Genomic DNA, 14,331 nt, shown 5'->3' with positions numbered 1-14,331 from the left:
TTACTTCCATCCTTACATAGTTTAGATTCCATAGTTCAACATTTAATAACACTTTTGCCAATACCACAGATTCTCTTGTTTTCCTGTGATGTTGTCACACCTATCTGACAACACACCCACTCAAGATGAAGCTGACGATAATTTTTCCTCTATCTTATATCCAAGTATATAGTTGTAACTGCAGAAATTCACAAATTGTGATATAATGGCATGATTAACAACCTCAATTAGAAAATCTATAGTGCCTAACAACTCTTGGACATTAATTGGGTTTATTTGTTTGATCTCACAGATATTTTAGACATAAACTTCACACATACCTTGCCATCTACTTTCCAGGGAAAATTGAAGTCACTTAGAAATAATTTATTCCAATTTCTACTCTTAATCTTGCAGATTCAACCATGTTTTCCATCATATCTTATTAGGATATTCTCTTCCTTTCATTGTTACCCATCTCCATCTTTTTAGTATTCTTACACTATCAGTTAATTCATCTTTCTACTCTCTATTGAACTGTTGCCTTCCAATAAATCCATCCCATTAACTATTAAGCATGTTCATATTTAAGATACCACTATTTTAAATGCAAGAATTTTCTCCACTATCACCTTGCATTTCTCCTCCCGCTTATAGCCAATCTTCCTTAAGATTTTTGTTGTACAGTCTCTAATTCTTTGCTTTTTATTGTTTTGTCAAGTCATCCCAATCATTCTTTAGCAATTGTTGTTAGCTACCCGATTATCATTATGCTACTAAATCCAAGGGACTTCTTAATCATTCATCTTTTAACTGACTTATGAGCAGAGCCTATTGGCCACTTTAGTGTCCATATTTTTTGGAGGGAGGGGACATTTTGTTTCCTTTGCTTCTGAGAGCTCATTCTTTTCTATCTGTTGTCCTATTTATAAGCTCAAGCTAAAATACTTAGTAATAATGTGCTTCCCATTTTAAATGTTTGCTCTTCTATTGTGTACTTTTTATAGGCACCTTTACCATGTCCATGGGTTCAATTATCATTTACAGTCTAATGACTCTTAAATTTACATCTCAGGTCAAAACCTCTCTTTTTATTTCCACACTAGAGGCCCGATGCACGACATTTGTGCAGAGGGCGGGGAGAGGTCCCTCAGCCTGACCTGCACCCTCTTGCAATCCAGGACCCCTCGCTCTTAACCACCCGCCTGCTCACTCCTTACTGCTTGGCCTGCCACTCCTTAGTGCTGCAGTGGAGGTAGGAGAAGCTCCCACCACCACTGCTGCACTTGCCAGCCATGAGCCCAGCTTTTGGCTGAGCAGTACTCCAGCTGTAGGAGCTCACTGACCACCAGGAGGCAGCTCCTGGTGGTCAGTGCGGGTCATAGGGACTGGTTGTTTCACCAGTCATTCTGCCATTCAGGCAATTTGCATATTAGGCTTTTATTATATAGGATATGTTCATCTACTTACCAAGCATTTCTGCTCCAATGTCACAAAGACAACTTACCCAAGAGAGATCTTTCCTTTCATTCTAATTTCCATCCAGTGCACTCTGTCTCAAAAAATGGAGTCACTATTTATTTTCTTGCTTAATATAGAAATCTTGAAGTCACTCAACACTGTCCTTTTCTCCAAACCTCCATAATATCCAAACCCAGTATCAAGTAAATTTTTATTGAATTGAGCAACTGTTAATTTTCTTGTGGTGATGTTTAACATTTTTATCTCCTTACCATATTCCATCAACCTGTATTAATTTTAACTCATACATATCTTTGGAAGAAAATGTTATCTCTAATTGTTGTCTCAAGGCCACTCTGGCACCAATCAAATCCATCTTCCAAATTTCAGCTAGAATGATTTTTCCCCTAAACATAGTTTTAATCATACATTCGCAAGCATAAATCCCTTAAGTGGATGCTCACTTGATTTATGATAAAAACAAAATACTTACCACAGGTTCTACATGATTAGATATATAACTCTCTTCAACCTGACTTTTGTTCTCTGTACCTCAGCGACACAGGCCTCCTTTCAGTGTCTCAAATGTGCCATTTTTCTTCTGGATCAGATCATATATACATGTAATTGCTTGTGTCCAGAATGCTCTTCTACTTCTTCATTTGATTACATCTTACCCTTTCTTCAGATTTCATGTTATGGTACATAAAGCCTTTCCCATCGACAGTTTGGGTCAACTATATTTTATGCACTCTTGCAGATTCAATTTCCTTAACTTTGAAACATAATATTATATAACAACTAGAGACCTGATGCATGACATTTGTGCATGGATGAGGTCCTTAGGCATGGCCAGCGATCAGGGCCAGCCAGGGCCTTTCTGCCAGCTGCTGGCTGCCGGTTGGGGCTTGCCAGATGGGGGGAGAGGAGGAGGGATCACGGGAGGTTGGCCGGCCACAGGGAGGGACCAGGGGAGGTTAGCTGGTCGCAGGAGGTTGGCTGTGGGAGCACACTGACCACCAGGGGGCAACTCATGCATTGAGCATCTGCCCCTTGGTGGTCAGTGTGTGTCATAGAGACTGGTCATTCCAGCGTTCGGGTCACTTAGGCTTTTATATATATAGATATGCACATTATTTTAATTATTTGGTTTTTCTCACGACAATGTCAACTTCATGTGTTTAGGGAACATATATATTTTGCTTTCCATTATATCCCCAGTATAAATGCCTTCAATGTAGAAGTTTCATATTAAACAAAATCTACTATTTAATATTACACTTGTGATATTTTTGCTTCTGGTCTAGAATAAGTGCTATCAGCATCATACCCTTGAGAGGATTACTCACTATTGAAGTATGAAAGGTTCTGTGGTGGGTGAGAAATAGAATTTTCTTCCTATGTTTCAGAGATCTACTTCCTTCCCATCACACAAAAACTACCCTTTGCCCAGCTAGCATGGGTCAGTGGTTAATCATCTACCTATGAACCAGGAGGTCATGGTTTGATTCCAAGTCAGTGCATATGCCTGGGTTGAGGGCTCAATCCCCAGTATAGGAGGTAGCCAATCAATGATTCTCTCTCATCATTGATATTTCTCTCTCTCTTTCCCTCACCTTTCCTCTCTGAAATCAATAAAAACATATATTTTAAAAACTATCCTTTGAGAAACTGGCTCTACTGTCTAAGAGGAGGTTAAAGATCCTTTTGTATTAAAGATCAAAAAGTGGGAGCTGTCAAGTTGATACCTGCTCCCTGTAAGACACAATCAATCAATAGACCTCTACTTTTGTTTCAAAGTCTGTGCCTCATTGGACCTGCTCAACAGAAGGAGAGTTTACAGCTCATTTATATTTTGAGAATTGGAAAGATGTGAACATGTTCATTGTAAAATAATACGGGTTAGAAAAGAAAAAAGAGTTGAGAGTTCTGTAATGAACAAAACTTTTGAGCTAATCAAGACAACGGTGCTCTAGGGCAGCACCAGATAGTTATGTGAACAGAAAGATGGAACATTAAGAAAAGCCAAGCCGGCAAAGTAGTACTAATGAAATGAAGCCACCCTCCTTTTGAAGGCTTTGTTGTACTAAGCTGAGCTAGGCAAATTGTGCTGCTAGGTCCATTAGGAGAGAAGAAATAACATTCCCATCAATACCATGTGTCAGCAATGACTACCTGATTCTTTTTTTTTAAATATATTTTTATTGATTTCAGAGAGGAAGGAAGAGGGGAGAGAGAGAGAGAGAGAGAGAGAGAGAGAGAGAGAGAGAGAGAGAGAGAGAGAGAGAAACATCCATGATGAGAGAGAATCATGGATTGGCTGCCTACTGCAAGTCCCCCACTGGGGATCGAGCCCACAACTCAGGCATGTGCCCTTGCCCAGAATCGAACCTGGGACCTTTCAGTTCACAGGCCGACACTCTATCCACTGAGCCAAACTGGCTAGGGCAAGTACCTGATTCTTAAAAGGGAATTAGAACATCATCTTTGGAAATCTCTTCAAATGCCGGGTAGCTCTTTTCCCTCTATCTTTGAAAAATGCAGGCTTCAGCCACTGTTGTTGATGTTTTAGTGATTCTCCAAAGGTGATGCCACATCCATGCTCAATGAATCAGGAAAATACCTGACTGGAGAAACAAAATTCTCAGGTTTATTAGGGATGTCTCAGAGGCCCATTATGATGAGAGATTCACAGGGATGCACTCAGTCCCAAGCCCAGAGAATTGCTAATGTCTTTGGGCCTCATTTTTCAAACAAACTTGGACTGTGTGGCAGATTAAAGATGACATCAAATTCTTTGACATTCTTTTTTTCAAGAGGTGGGTTTTATATCACCTCCCCTTGAAAACTTTGACTAATAGGCAGTGGAAGTGATATTCTATCAAGTTGAGGCCTACCGTTTAAAAGGATTAGCCTCGCTCTCTAGGAAATTCTGATCCATGATGTAAAAAGTCTGATTGCTTTGCAGAAGAAACCGCATGAAGAAATCCTGTGTCTTCATAGAAAGACAGAGTAATACAGCAGAACCTTCTAGTCATCTGACAAAGGAACTAAGCATTTAATTATGACATTGTGGACCACCCATACCAGACCAACCACTAGCTGAATAACACTCCATGTGGCACAGAAGTATGTACAGCCCAGCTGATTTCTGACTGGATTTCTGGCCCACAAAGTTGTAATGTTAATAAAATGCCTGTTGTTTTATGCCACTTTATTTCGTACAATTTGCTAAACAGCAATACTTTAACAAAACTACCTGGGAGGACAGTTGAGGATAGATGATCCAAGCGCCAAAGTGCTCATGAAAAAGCACCTGCTATTTTTATTTTCTGCCTATATCTTTCCACTGAGAAATTCCTTGTAAGGGTGACTCCATCAGATTTCGAGGGTACACATTTTAGACACTCATCACCACAGGTGTCGGAGTTTTCTGGTCTAGTATGAACTGTCATGGCCTGAGATTCTAGCCCAGCATCCAGCTGTTACTGTGTGTGGTAGACCTCATATATTGATGTAAATTTAAAACGTACCGTAGATTAATTAAATACAATGCTAGATCAATTTGATAAACTGTATAAGAGGAGGTCAACTTCTGAAATAGCAGAATGAGAACCTTGGTGACCTTACTCTCCCTTTAAATTAAAAAACAAAAATACAGGCAAAACAACTACACCTAACCATTTAAAAACTTTATTCAAAAGGAACTACTAAACCTCAGTTAGAGGGAAAGGAGGAAGGTAGGTCTGTCAATTTTAACTTGAGGCCCTCTTCCTCTCCAGCTCAGTGGCATGGTCTTCAAAATACAGCAGCATTGCAGGCAACAAAGAGATTTGACCTATTTTAGAGTTTCTTTAAAAGCAGCATCCCCAGAATGCAGCCAATGTTTTATCCAAAGTTTCAGCTTCTTGGAAATCTCTATTCCCAGAGCATAGTGGCTATGTGATTTGATTTAGAGCTCAGCTCAGTGGAAGTAGGGAGAAGGAGGAAGCCTACTCCCAGGTTGTTACCAAAAACAATAGCAATTCTAGAAACAATTTGGCTGCCTAAGGCTGTGATTTCAGTTGAGACCAATAAGAGGTTGGCTGGGAATTTAAAAGGAAATCCAAAGATCTAGACAGCAGCCATAAGGAACTTTGGAAAATTTCAACATATTGAAAAAAATGTCAGTATATTCTTATAGGGGGCCTACAAGACTGTGAGAATGCCCAGGAAAAACATGGGAAAGGAGAAGGGCTAACTTCGAGGCCCTATATAAGCAGGACGTCAAAGCTAAGGCTGTCTTCTAAATGACCTGAAGTATGAAGACTTGTCTTCTCATATACACTGTTGGGGCAAATATAGAGATTAAGGCAAGGCATTTAAGAAAATCTAACCCATCATTGGCTGACCATTACATTATACTGACCCAGGTTGTGACCCATAAGAAACCAGATTTACAAGCAAAAACAGTAACTTAAAATAAAAACTAGCAGAGGACTCAACTCAGAAGCCATGCACAGTAGAGAACACAGAATCTACAGAGTTAGTTCAGGAAAAATACTACACAAACAAGCACCAATAAGAAAGCAACAGCAGTGACAACATACCAACAACAACAAACTATGGGGGACAGAGGAATCTGATATAAGAATTGAAAGAATATATTATCTAAATATCTAGTTTTCCACAAAAACTATGAGAAATGCAAGGAAACAGGATAATAAAGCACACACACAGGAAATAAAATGGAGCCTGCAGAAGATGTCCCTGAGATACTCAAGAGTATGGGCTTAGTAGACAAAGACATTAGATCAGCAATTATAAACAGAATAGATTCAAATAACTAAAGAAACAACATCTAAAGGGAAGTATGACATAGATGTCTGATCAAAGAACATCAATATAGAGACAAAAATGTATTTTAGAAAATAAAAATGCTGTAGTTGAAAAAAAGCACATTAACTGAAATGAATATTTATTAGAAGGGCTCAATCAAATGATTGAACTGGTTAGGTGATTCAGTTGGTTAGGGCATTGTCTCATGTACTGAAAGGTTTGATTCCTGGTCAGGAAACATACCTAGGTAGCAGTCAGATTTGGGGCAGGTATGTGAGGCAACCAATTTATGTTTCTATCTCACATCAATGTTTCTCTCTCTCTTCTCCTCTTCCTCTCTTTCTAAAATAAATACAAAACATATCCTTGGCTGAGGATAAAAAAGATTGAGCTGGCAGAACAAAGAGTGAGTGAACTTGAAGATAAATCAATAGATATTATCTAGGCTTAGGAGCAGAAAGAAAAAAAAAGAAAAAAACAACAACAACAGAACCTTAGACTTGTTGGAAAACATCAGGTGTACCAACATATACATAATGGGAGCCCCAGAAGAAGAAATAGCAATAATATTTTTCTTCCATCTTCACTTTGTGTACTGTCCATCTTTTTTTCTTCTATGTTTTGCACTTCTGCTCTTCAATATTAATAGCACCAATTCTGACACTACCTGCAAAAACTCATGTGTCTTGTAGTATCTCTCTTGAACTCACTCATGCTTTCAGCTCCCTTTTTAATTGTAGGGATTCTACTATGTGTTCCTTGTACTTGTCAGCTTTAATAGGATCCTTTCAGCAGTGGCAAACTAAACTAGGATGGAAAAACAAGATTTAAGCCTTTACTGTAGCCTTGATTTGATGATTTGTCCTGATAGTTTTTTTGGGTGTGTGTGTTGTTGTTGTTGTTTTTAATCCTCTCTGGCAGTTGTCATCTCATAGCTTTGTTCTATAGATTTATTGATAAATGAATGAAGATAATAAAAATGAAAAGAAATGGTTATAGAGGTGACTCAGAATATAGAAAAGATATCCTTTTAAAAGATTTTGAGGCTTTGGCCCTGTACTTAAGTGGGAGCCATGAATTTCCTAATATGTGTAGGAACTGTGACCAGAGCCCAGATCACTTTATTGGATAAGGATTTTACTGAATTGAAAGTGTCTTTTTTTCTGATAGCATCCAAATGAATAAGTCAGTAGATTCACAAAAATTAAAGAAATCTTAATATATCATCATAAAAAGCCACATGGCTGTGAGTTGGAATTGATTTTCCATGAATTGAGCGTGTTCCTAGATGGTCATGGATGGATGCAACTCTTCCATTTTATATTGGGTTATTTCAGAAACAGCAAGCCCAGAATCTGATTTAATTTGAAAGAGACAAAATTATATTTCTCTGCTGATTCTCCAGGTGTTGGAAGTAGATGAGGAGTTTTCTTTTCTTTTTTCATTTTTCACCAGTCCTCCCTAAGTTAATTTGACAGAAATGGCTTTTACAAGAAGACAACATGTGATAGGAATTGCGTCGAGAATAATGAACATGTCAGACAAATGGCAAAGCATAATTGGAGTAGCTTGTTTTCTTCTCTCTGAAATTATAGTACATTTGACAAACCGAGATGTTGTGTCTGCTATGAAAACATCACTAGGGCAATTCTCTGACAAGACTAGCTAGTTGATACTTATTAATAACAACAGAAAAATATTCTAAGCAAAGTTTCTTTGTAACATATAGAAAAAAAGTGTATGAACAAGGATAAAATCAATATTCTTATTTATCTCAGGATAAGAAAGTAAGATTTGTATTGAAGATATATTAAATATAATTGAAAACATAAGGTTTCTGTTTGGTTCTGTAGCAATTGACTATGTCACCTTAAGCAACTTACTTTTTAATCATTTTTTCACATATTCTTTCAGTAATTTGTTGTATTGCTATGCCGGGACTTTTTCTAAATCCTGGTTAGATACTATTTAGGCATTTCTTAAGAAGTTCAACATTTGGTTGTAGGAGTCCAAAGTTTTGAGGGGTTTAAAGAAATTGACATAATGATACCAACACATTAAAAATAAAGACCTAATGACTGAATGGCTTAAAAGAAAAATCAAAACATTTTATTACTCTCTCATGTACAAGTTTCAACGTGACCTGTCCAGGCCAATGGGGAACTGGGTTCCTTAAAGTTTATCAGGGACCCAGTTATTGCTTCCCCCTGTCCCTGTGACCCTGTTGCTATCTAGTAGTGGGAGATGGGCTCCTGTCACAGGAAGAGCATGTGGATCATCAATAAGGATAGATCGAGTCTTGGGAGTGGTAGGCATCACACTCCTAGTCCAAGACACATAGCCATAGTCACATAGCCATGTCCCAAAGCAAGGGAGTCTGGAAAATTTAGTCTAGCTGAGCAGCCATAATGGCCAAGAAAAGGGAGATGAGATTTTCCTGGCAACTTGCTCTCTCTGAGAAAGAAAGAAAATTTGGAAAACACAGTAATTGCTGTTTTTCTGGTCTACAAAATAAAATATTGAATTTAAGTTAATTTTATTTCAGCCTTTGAAGTCTCTTTGACACAAAGTGAACTCTAATGTACTCACTTTGCATAAGAGCAACAACATTTAAAATAAAAAAAAAGATTGCAAGTTCGAAAGAACAATAGAAATACATTGAAAATGTGATGCTCTACAAATTTTAAAGCCAAAAATAATTAAACTGTGGACCAAGAGATGCCCTCTGTGGCTAATTACTTTTTTCTAATTACAATTGTCAAGAATACTATCAAATAATGAGTTAAGTTTATAGCATTTTAGGTACATTAGCTATTATAAAATATTCTTTCCTGGCAAATTTTATAAGTTTAACCTTTTTAATGTGGTTCTATCTTGATTAGTCCCAACCCCATAATGTTCCTAAGGTTTGAAGTCATTATAGATCTTTTTAAATTATTTCTTGGTCCCTTTCCTTTCAAAGAGATTCTAGATGTAGAAATAGAGTTTAGTGGTTTGATTGGCTTTATTACCTCTTAAAGGCCTGAGATATTGTTCCGCAGTGCTCTATAGACCCCAAGAGCTGCATTTCTTATAAATTCAAAAGCCTGGTTGAGAATCACTATTATTATGACCTCAGCAGTAGAAAAGAGTAAATGATTATTTTTTCCAGGTCTGAGATGTTCAAAAAGTCTTCAAAGGCTGTTCTAGCTTTGGCAGCACATATACTAAAAGTCTTCAAATGCCTAAAGTGATTGGACACAGAGTATTAGAAGTAAGAGTTGGAGAGAGAGAAAATGGAGCTAAGAGAATACCTGCCACAGGCTGATCATGAGTTTCTGTTTGCCTCTATGCCCTACGCAACACAGCACCTGGTACCGTTCCCCCTGCTTGCAAGTTTCTATTTTGAATCAGGTTTGGGAAATTTCTTTTCCCAAGAATCATTTTTATGTGTTGAACTATTTCAGCTAGAATGACACTATTGCTCTGAAAGAAGTCCCAAAGTTTCAGGGGAAGATTTGCTTGCTTTGAGCAGATTTGACACCTCAGTGTTGAGGTCAGCACTACCTAAAATTAGCAAAGTGAAATAGAGAACAAAATCCGGCTCCCTATGCCTCTCTTTGAGCTCTTTCAGGAGATAGTGCAGGAAGAGAGTTCTTCCCATCTTTCAGAACTTGTCAGTGTTGCCCAATAAACAAATAATCTCAGAGGGATATTTAGTTTCACCAACATCTATACCCAGAACTCAAAAATCTATATCATGTTAGTTCAAGTTACCATTTGCCATAATTTTAAATACTTTATTCATTACTCATGGTATGAAGACATTTAAATTCTTGGACCAAGTAATGATCCTGTTTTATTTTATAGACCCAAGTCTTGGATGGATATAATGGTACAGAGCAGAGATGTAGTGTGGTTACAAGGAATAAAAAGAATGGTCAAAAAGTCAGAATTTAGCTTTGTACTCCCTCATTCTTCCCCATCTCTCTTCTCTCTTCCTTTATCCTCCGTCTCCCTCCTTCTCTCACCCTCTAAGTTCTTTTGGAACATCTAGAACCTAGGCATTTTTTCACTGGATTGTGTTGGGACTTAATACCAGTGGGATAATTTCCAGCCAGCAAGCCTTGCTCAAGGTGCTCAGTTGCTTAAGTAGGGACAGTGTTAATTTGCTTTTAAAAGAACCTATTCTACTGTGAAAGATGGTTACCATATTTACTCATAAATTTCACCTTTAGTCTACTCTTAGAAAGGAATATTTTAAAGTTCCAATAATGATCAGTATACTGTTGTTCACATGGGAAAGAACCCTACTTATCTTTTGAGATTCAGTTAAATATCTTATGTGATGATATATTCTGTTAAAAACTCTCACTTTCTACTCTCAGGAGAAGTCTCCCCCATTGTAAAATATTTTGGCATTCTTTTATTACATAACCAAACTTATTTGCATCTATTCAGCTACAAGCCAGGTTTGAAATTTTTGGACTAATTGATTAATTAAAAAATGAACATACATTAAAGTAGATGCCACTATCCTTTTTTATTTTTTCTTAAACTTGATTTAATTATGTACAGTTATTACATAGTCTTCTATATTTCAGGACTAAAGTATATACATACCAGTAAATACATTCCCTATTCCATCTCCTGGGCCTCAGAGAAGCAAATAGAAAATAGGTTGAAGATAAAGACAGTAAACCTAAAAAGCAGAATCATTTAAGAAAAACAAAGGGTAGCATCCTATTATACTTTTAATCCATTGCTTAATTTGACATTGACAACAACTCTTAGAGGGTAGTATGTTAAGTATTATTTCACCTTGCTATAAAGAGGGAGGTTAGGGATATGAAGGGACTCATCCAGGTTACAGAGCAAATAGTAGAACCAGAACTGATCTAATTTCAGATTCCTAGTGCAGTATTCATTTCACTATATTTCAGGGTAGATACCAGCTGTGAGGGCTTAGCTGGTATACTTAATGAAAGAAATGGTAAAAATGTTTCCTCCCTTCAATCCAGAATGTGTTTGTTCATTTTGTTTTATTGCATATCTATAACTATGTATTTTAAGTGGTCTGGATTTCAACTGCCCGTTTGGGGGTTCCATTCACGTCACAAGTTTGTAGATGGGTTCTTGAGCCAAGTGGAGAAATCTATTTATTTACAGTTCTCCCTGAAAGTCCCACAACAGAAAGAAAACAGAATACCTTCTTTAATTTTCTTAAAATATATTTTATTGATTTTAGAGAGAGAGGGAGAGGGAGAGATAGAAACATCAATGAGAGAGAAACATCTGATCAGCTGCCTCCTGCATGCCCCTTACTAGGAATCAAGCCTGCAAACCTTGGCAAGTGCCCTGACCAGGAATCAAACCAGCAACCTCTTTGTGCATGGGACAACACTCAAGTCACTGAGTAACACCAACCAGGGCAGAATACCTCTTTTTTTTCTTCCCTGTTTTTGTTTTACATTCATCAACTTATCATTCACGTAGTCCCACCTAGGAGATCACACGTGAAGGCTGCTGCTCTTCTCTACCAGGACTATTTGCAAAGTAACAAATCTAAAAATGCAAACAGTAGTTTGAGAAGTTGCTCTTCTCTTATGTCCCCTCTTCCACCACCCCCCCCCCCCCCACCGGTTTAAAAGCTATCTTTTAACATTTGGAGAGTTTCATTTAGCAATTGTCTCTGCTGAATTACCTGACATAAATTATACTGCTGAGGCTCTCCCTTTCTATCATCTACCTCTTTGTGGTGTCTTATTAAGATAAATATCAAGAATAGCCTCCAAGGGGAAAATCAACAGAGAAGGTCACATCAGAGGCTAGCAGGCCCGATGGGGAATTGTGGAAGGGGTGAAACCCTATGGCAAAGCAGTTTGTTCCAGCTCCATTCATATTACTTTGATGACTTCACAGGGCTGTGTGAGTGGAAGTGGTTACGGTGGTGGCAGCTAGATCACAAGGAAGAGGAGACGGCAGCATATTAATACCAATGGTCAGTATTACATGCTTGTTCTCAGACCTCCTGCCTCCTTATGTCACACAGTCATTCCAGTGTCTCGGGGTTCATGGCAATATAGACACTTACTCCAATTCACCAGTTCCTTGAGATACATTCATGCTGAGGAGAATCTGAGCTCTCGATTGGCCTTTTAAAAAAAGTATAGGTTTTCTGATGCGATTAATAAAGCTCAGAACACCTGTACTGCAGCTAGCTTTTTGTCTACAACTGTCTGGTCATTATAGGAAATAACTTAACACACAGGAAATCATTTCATGTTCCAGGTGATCTCCCAGACTTATTTGCCATAAAATGTCACCTTCTCAAGTGAAAGAACAGAATTTGTCACAATTAAAGAAAGTGTCAACATGTGGCTTTGTGGTTAAAGAGTCTCCTTTAACTTGGGATCTCTGCACCATTTGTTAGATGTGCACATGTGCATGGAAAACATATTAAAACTTAAATGTTACATGTTCTTCAAGAATAATTACGTAATTTTTATTGCTTTCAGAAATGTCTGTGGCAAGAGAACTTTCTTGTCTTTGAGAAACTAACGAACCATGTTTATGATCTACAAATGTGTATTGAGTAGTGAGGTAATACTCACTGACCTGCAGGGAACTCATTCTCCACCTTGTGCTATGTTACTGCACAAATGAGCAAAACAAATTAGGATAATTATTAGAGAGAGAGGTACATGATGCTTCCAAGTATAATTTTTCTCCAACCAATTGACAAGGTGAGAAGACATTAACATCTAATTAGAATAGATCACAAATGAACCACAATTTAAGTCCCTGTACAGCTTTCTTAATCTGGGATTGTTATGTCAACTTCCAGCAAACTTTGATAGCAGATATTTTGACCTCTGTAACCATCAGCTGTAGAATTTGATTCCTGATTGTGCTAGCTTTTGTTGATTGGGAGATGCTGGTGACATCCCTCTTCTCTTTTGTATCCAGGAACATTTAGAAACGTTCAGGAGGCAAACGGGAGTCAACTATGGCATTAATTTATCAATGGCTTAATAGTTCTCAAAGTATAGGGCTTCCTAGTTGTGTTGAATTGGAGAAAGTATCCTGGCTTGTTATAACTCACTCCTCCAACTGAACTCCTCCAATGAAGCTGGAGAAATGTGAAACAAGCTTGAAGGGAGGCACTGTTTCCCAGTGAGCTTTGTGTGTGAAAACAAGAAACAGAGGAGCGTGTGAGCATTCACAAGGAACCAAGCAACTGGCCTCTATGCTATTGCAATGGAATGGCCCCAGTTCCTACTTCATATTGCCCAGTGAAAGTCAATACTTCACCTGTCTGCCCTACAGGGAAGATTTGAGTAATGCGATAAGAAAAAACGGGATAAGATCCGCTACTGTCCATGTGGGTCCCTCCTTGTAGAGGAGAAGACAATAATTTTCTTTAGTAATTCTTTTCCAAATGGTTAACTCTTAAGCTCCAAGTACTACTGTTTAGAAGTCCCTGAAGTTTGGGTCAGTCTAAGAACAAGTTAGCAAACAGCAAAACTCTGGGAAACTTTCAATCTGATCATATGGCTAAGCTTTTCTTTTTGCCCTTGGAAGTCAGAAATCATCAGATCTTATTCCTTTAGCATGAATAAAATCACTGTCCCTAAGAAACAGTCCCAACCCAAGACAGAGCCAACTGAAGTGGGAGTTTGTGACGGTGAGTCAGAGTAGAAATCCTTCGGCACTGATTTTCACAACTAAATGCAAAACACTGGTGTTCGCTATTTCCTTGAAACATATTGCTGCCAAATAATATCCCATATGATAGTGTAACTTTAAACAGATTGGTTTAGTCCAAGAGTAAAAGAAAATAATAACACAAACCAAGGTCTTATTTTCACATTTTCAATAATAAGCCTTCAAGCATAGTGGGAACACTTTGAAGTATGATTCAGGAGAACTGAGTCTTTCACTACCTCTGTCTAAATGTATGACCTTGGGCAAGTTACTACAGCCCTTTGTCACCATCTCAATGCACTTCAACATAGAGATTTATAAAATGTTAGAGCTGGAAGAAAATTAATATATAACCTATTCAAATCCCCCCCCCCCACCCCCCGGTGG

The sequence above is a fragment of the Myotis myotis genome, unplaced genomic scaffold (genome assembly GCF_014108235.1).
Source record: "Myotis myotis isolate mMyoMyo1 unplaced genomic scaffold, mMyoMyo1.p scaffold_m19_p_3, whole genome shotgun sequence".
In the NCBI taxonomy this organism is placed as follows: domain Eukaryota; kingdom Metazoa; phylum Chordata; class Mammalia; order Chiroptera; family Vespertilionidae; genus Myotis; species Myotis myotis.
This window is presented reverse-complemented; position numbering follows the sequence as displayed.